The 5,828-nt window shown below is 42.4% G+C and overlaps 1 protein-coding gene across 5 annotated transcripts in view; it reads right to left on the bottom strand.

Moving 5' to 3' along the window:
- Positions 1-4,332: 4,332 nt before the first annotated feature.
- The window catches only part of tspan9a (tetraspanin 9a), a 139,368-nt gene continuing 137,872 nt past the window's right edge, over positions 4,333-5,828 (bottom strand). For 4 of the 5 annotated variants that reach the window (XM_076985763.1, XM_076985756.1, XM_076985775.1 and 1 more), the window contains one exon: positions 4,334-5,828. This exon is cut by the window's right edge and continues 1,397 nt beyond it. The gene's annotated coding sequence lies outside the window, so the exon portion shown is untranslated. The other variant, XM_076985749.1, reaches the window with a different exon arrangement.

Consider the following 5,828-nt stretch of genomic DNA (forward strand, 5'->3'; position numbering starts at 1 on the left):
AGGCCCTTGAAAGTGTGTTTTGGATGATAGCTGCTTGTATGTAATACACAATGGGTGTCTGTGGATTTGAAAAAGACTTTGGTGTTGACAATCTTGTCAATCTGTTGTGAAGGTGAGTGTCAGGGCTGGCTCGGATGCCACGCCTTCTACCTCTGCAAGAGTCAGTGCCAGACTGAATCAGCGCAATCAGCAGTGATTCGTCTCAGCTGTTAGTTAGGCTTCTTAAGGAAGCTTGTGGAGACGGATCACTGCTGAATCGTTTTGGTTATGCCGTTACGCTTTCAGCCTCTCCTTTACTATTGGTTGTGTTCGTTTGCAAGGTGTCTCGCCACCTTTCTCTCTCTCGCTTATCTTTCACTTACTCGAGTCTCTATCTCCTGCGCTGCTTCCTAGCCTTTCTCAGGTTTTCTTCTAATGTTTTCTTCCTATCCGTTTTACCTTTATTTTGGGAAGGGTTTTATTTTACTGTGGCGCGTTTTGCCTGCTGCCGGCTACTTCCCCTAGCATTTTCAGTTTCGTTTTACGCGTTGTTTTTTTCCGCGTCCTTTTGTGTTGCCTTTATTTTTTCTTTCCTGTTTCTCTATGAATAAGTTTCGTCTTGCACATGTTGAATTATCCGCGTTGTTTCGTGTTTATTTTTATCCTGTGTGCTCGTGTCTCTCACACTGACGATGGGCATTGCCTGTCTTTCTGTCAGCGTGAGCCGGCACGTTGGGTCCACCTCTGACTCTTGTTTTTTACACGAGGTGTGTACTCGTTAGCACCACCGCATTACAGTGAGAAGAAAACTGTAGTGTCCACTCTTACTCTCCCGAAAAGTAAAGACTGCTCCAGAGGACTCTTAAGTTGTTAAGAGTTGCCACCAGGGGGCTGAGATGGCACTGAGAAGACAGAGATGCGTGCGAACCTTCCAAGAGAGGAAGAATGTCTTGGAAATGTTTGATGACTTTCAATTAATCAAACGATATAGACTGGACAGAGCAGGAATCATCTTTGTCACTGACAGATTCAGGTCCTCCGCCTGAATGTGATCCGGTTAGAATGTCTGCAGTCTCCAAAATAAAGAGAAAATATATGAACAACAAAAGAAAGAAGGGAAAATTATACATACCAGTGCATGTCACATAGGACTTAGATATGAAATTTTTTTTTTTATTAGGCTTATTTATTAACTACTTAAATACGCTGTGTTATTTTACAAAAATTATGACCAACATTATTAAGTGAAATGTGAAGGTATTTCAACATTTTCTGAAATTTATCTTGACATTTCTCAGGAAATATTATTTGAACATGAAATCCGATCCAGTGATTGGTTCTTGCAGGGGGTTTTGAAACGACGTCATCCAGGATCAGCTTTGCGGCACAGCCAGGTGTTGTAAATCAGCTCTGAGACTGACACTTAAGAATTATTCCTACACTTCGCTTAAAGTGCAACTGAGAGGCTTCATAACTAACTTTTAGTCTCAGCTTTTAACTAACAATTATTTTAGACAAGTCAATTCTTAGCAGCGTTCTTAGGAGTAATTCTAAGAAGTTTGATAAATACGGGCCCTGGTTTGTAAGTGAGATGTTGCAAGAATGTAGCTTCCCAGTCAGCCATGTAGATGTTCGCATACGCTGGGGCAAATTTTTTGCCCATGGCCGTCCCGATGATCTGTAAGAAATGATCACCGTAAAATTCAAAATCATTTCTAGTCAGGCCCAGTTCCAATAAGCTCAGGATGGCTTTCTCTGGGCGTTTGGGATCCGGGTGTGTCTGAAGGATGTCCCTGACTGCCTGCAGTCCCAATGTGGTGTCAATGTTGGTGTATAATGATTGAATCTGCAGTGAGTATGAAAGCATGTTCCGGAAACTGCAGTCCCCTAATCTTCTCCACAAAATCGTACGTATCCTTAAGGTAGCTTGGATGTATTTGCGAAAGGGGGTTGAGGAACACGTCCACATACTGGGCCGCTTGGTAGGATTCACTGCCGCAGTCCGAAATTATAGGGAACTTGGGGAACTTTACAGGGAACAGTCCACGTCGCTGGGTCCTTATGAATTTTGGAGAGAAGATAGAATTGTCTGGGTCATGGTGGGTTTGAGCCTGATGAGTAAGTTTTCTGTTTATTGTTGATGTAGCCATGTTGTGTTAAATCCTGGAATATGTGCATGATTAATAACTGTCTGTTTCTGTAAACTGTGTTAATTTGATGTAATGTTTGGTGTTATGGAGTTGTCTGCGTGCTTCTAGGAGATATTGGCCTTTGTCCATTAAAACAACAGCGGAGACTTTGTCAGCAGGTTTGATAATGATATCTATTTTTCTTTAACTGGTGTAGTGCCGTTCTCAGACCAGGGGTGAGGTTGTCTTGTTTGGGGATGTGACTATGGAAATGGTTGATGCTAGTGTTGTTTTTGTGGATGAGTTGTCGTTTCGGGGCTGAAATTCTCTGGTCGTGGGGTGTCCAGTTGGAGGGTGCTGTAAATGTTAAATGTACAGTATCTGTGGAGGGGTGAAAGTAGTCAGTTTGAACCGTCTATTGAAGGCAGATAAGTCACCCAAGTTCCCCCGAGGCCGGTGACCGAGGTGTTGGGATGAAGGACAGTCATCTGTTAAGGAGGGCCAGCTGTAGGCTAAAAGGTGCTGGAGAAATTGAGAATATTATTAGTGCTAGTAAGTGTCTGACACCTAGAGGGACAGGTCAGTTAAATTGGTCAAGCCAATAGCTAAACATTTCCTGAGCTGTACCCTTTATCCAGTGGAATAGATCCCTGGGTTCCACTTTGAATCGAAGACATGATATTTCGTTCAGGAAAGTGCCATTGTCCGCTATAAGAGTTTAAAGCCTGTAGGTTCCGCTGCTGGGTCTGAAAAGTGAATGATAGGTGTGTAAACTGTAGCATTGGGAAAGACTTCGGCCGCCGTCCTCCACAACTCTTGCAATTGTTTCTTAGGAGTTTGTGTAAATAGCTGTTCTTTATTGTTAATTCCCAGTGCTAGTACTACAATTTCAGTATCTGGATGTGTTCATTTTCTGCAGTACCTTAGCCATGTGAAGGAAGTTAGCTTCGGGGTGTGTGATTAGGGTTAGGGTTAAAAGTAAAGGTTTAAAAATTGGTGTAATAACCATACATGCACAGGCTCGCTAATCTGTTAAAAATGTTTAAGGGAAGGAAGCCATTGAATTATGGGTTCCTGGGAGTGGAGATCTATGACTGTGTTTAAGCACTGACTGAGGGCCTATCAGTGACAAATAGGTTAGGGTAAGGTAGGGGTCTGAGGATTGAGGTTAGGTTTAAGGTTGGGATGGAGTTGTGTGTGTTGAGTCCTGCCCTTGGCCACTGACCCAAGACAGGTTGCCGCCCCCCCCCCCCCCCCCCCGGAGAGAGAGAGAGAGAGAAAGGACATGTGGTTGATGGGGTGTTTGTCTTTCCCCTTCTGTATATTTTACCCTGCAGTTTCATGGGTAAATGTTTTTCATAGGCATACATTTGTATATAAAGCAGAAAAAGATGTCTTGCTGATGAGTGTTTGATGTAAATGTGAAAACAGAAGTATTTGCACACTGTGATGGTAAAAGCAGAGCAGGTATGACAGTGTGGCTGAGCTGTTCAGCGTGACCCAGACAGTGTGGGTGAGCTGTTCAGCGTGACCCAGACAGTGTGGGTGAGCTGTTCAGCGTGACCCAGACAGTGTGGGTGAGCTGTTCAGCGTGACCCAGACAGTGCTACTCAGATGGGACTTCACAAGATACAGATCTGTGTGCTTATGGTGCAATAGAAGCACATTTTCCAACAATCTATGAAACTTTTCACACACTCATGAATTGTTTATCTATAAATACATAAACAAACCCATTTATCTCTTTTATTCTGTCTGGATCATTAGTCTGCATTTGTACAATGTGTTTGTAAACTCCGTTCCCATGTGTCCACTGAGGCTGGGAGAATGGCCATTTTAATGTTCTGCAGTTGGTGGCTTATTGTGTATTTTTGTTTTTTTACCAGACATGAAGATGGGATAAAGTCACTACAGTAGGTTTATTACAAAATGTAGAACACCACCCTAATGAGGGGCTTTGCTTAGAGTTTAGAGAGGACAGGAAAATAGTGTAGGTGAAGTGGAATATAAAGAGGAGTGTATCTTAGCATGTGTGGTCTCATGCGCCACGTTCTTCCCTGTTGTGGTTTTGATTTGCAGCAATGTTGGGGCAGTTTCAGGCTATTTGTCATCATAGAAACAGCAGCACCACCTCATGTGGAGATAATGTGCCAAGATTTAAACTAAAGGTCATTGTGTCTAAAATGCTGCATACAAAATATTTTAGTGATCAAAAAGAAGAAGACGGTGACAACATTATCCTGGAATTTTGCGACACGCTTTATTTAAAAAATAGTTGGATTTTATAGAATGAAATTTAGTGCACCACCTAATATAGATATTTATAGTGTTTTACAAGTAGTAAATAAACCTCCACAGGACAAAGTTGGGTGAACAGGATATTCAAACCGCCACCCACCATGACACTGCATCCACCCAGCTCTTAGGGGGGTGGGGGTGGAGGTGGGGGCACCATTCCAGCCCCTCCTCTCCACAGAGAACGGCCACTCTGGAACAGCGTGTCAAAGACAGAACACCTGGATAATATCTGTGAGCAACACAGGCACAAAATAAAGAGCACAAGCAAACAGCAACATGCAACGGCCGGAGCGATGTGGGAATAAGGGCCTGATGACACACAGGAAAACACTGGTGCAGAATGGATAAGTGAGACCAGGTCTGATCTATAGCTGACAGTTCTCAGCTATTTCCTCCCTCTCTCTGAGGGATCTGGAGGAATTTACGGCGAGTTGAATGTGTGAAGCGTTAGCATGTGAACGCTAGCAGAGAGACATCGCCCCAAAACTAGGTTTTGTGGTAAGTATATTGGTTTGATCCAATTATGGAAAAGTTTGAAAGGAGATATTTCTGAAAGCACAGAGCATTTGCCACAAATCTGTTCCTGTATGAGGAGCAAGCCAAAATGGAAGCTTCTGTTTTGACATTTCGGCATTAATGTTAGATGATAGAAGTCTTTACACAGCACTAAGATCATATTTAAATGAAGCGGATACAAGGAAAAAAGAAAAAAAAAGAAGACTGGAATAAAGACCAAAATGACAATAAAAACAAAAGTAACATTTACATGTTCAACTCTTAAAGTAACATTTACGTATGAACTCAAACAGGGCTTTTGTTTGGCCCAGGTATAACACACTCAGCATTTGTAACACCGCGGGACAATTTCAAAATGATTCAGAATATTAAAACCAGTTGTAGGCAAGTGATACAGTTGTTAGTTTTGCATAATATAATTTATCTTCAAATTCCTTCATACACAAATTCCTTGTCTGCCTGTAGCCGACTGTGTGTTTAGGACAATGAAAATGATTTCTTCATGTAAGGTCACAGTAATTAAATAAAAAAATGATGGTTATGCAGAGACATTGGGAGCTGGCTTTTGCACTGTACATCTGTCTGAAGACATTAGCGTGTTGGAGCAGAGCAGTCACCATGTTTCCATCAAAGAGAATTACACAGGATGGTTATTTCTATTCCCCTGACCTCTGAATTGACGATGCTGATCTGATGTCAACACACAATCTTCTAAAATCTAAAGCGCCAACCACCTCTGGGCCCTGACTGTCTCAATTCAATATTTCCTACAGTACAGTAAACAGAAATACCATGTCTTAGGCACTAAGACCTCATTAGATGAAATGGTGTTTATTATCCACGAGCAATTAAGAAAGCTAGTCACGTCCAGGTGGGTCAGGAGACGGTGAGCTGCTGCAGATCCAG

Source organism: Brachyhypopomus gauderio, chromosome 2 (genome assembly GCF_052324685.1).
Source record: "Brachyhypopomus gauderio isolate BG-103 chromosome 2, BGAUD_0.2, whole genome shotgun sequence".
Classification (NCBI taxonomy): Eukaryota; Metazoa; Chordata; class Actinopteri; order Gymnotiformes; family Hypopomidae; genus Brachyhypopomus; species Brachyhypopomus gauderio.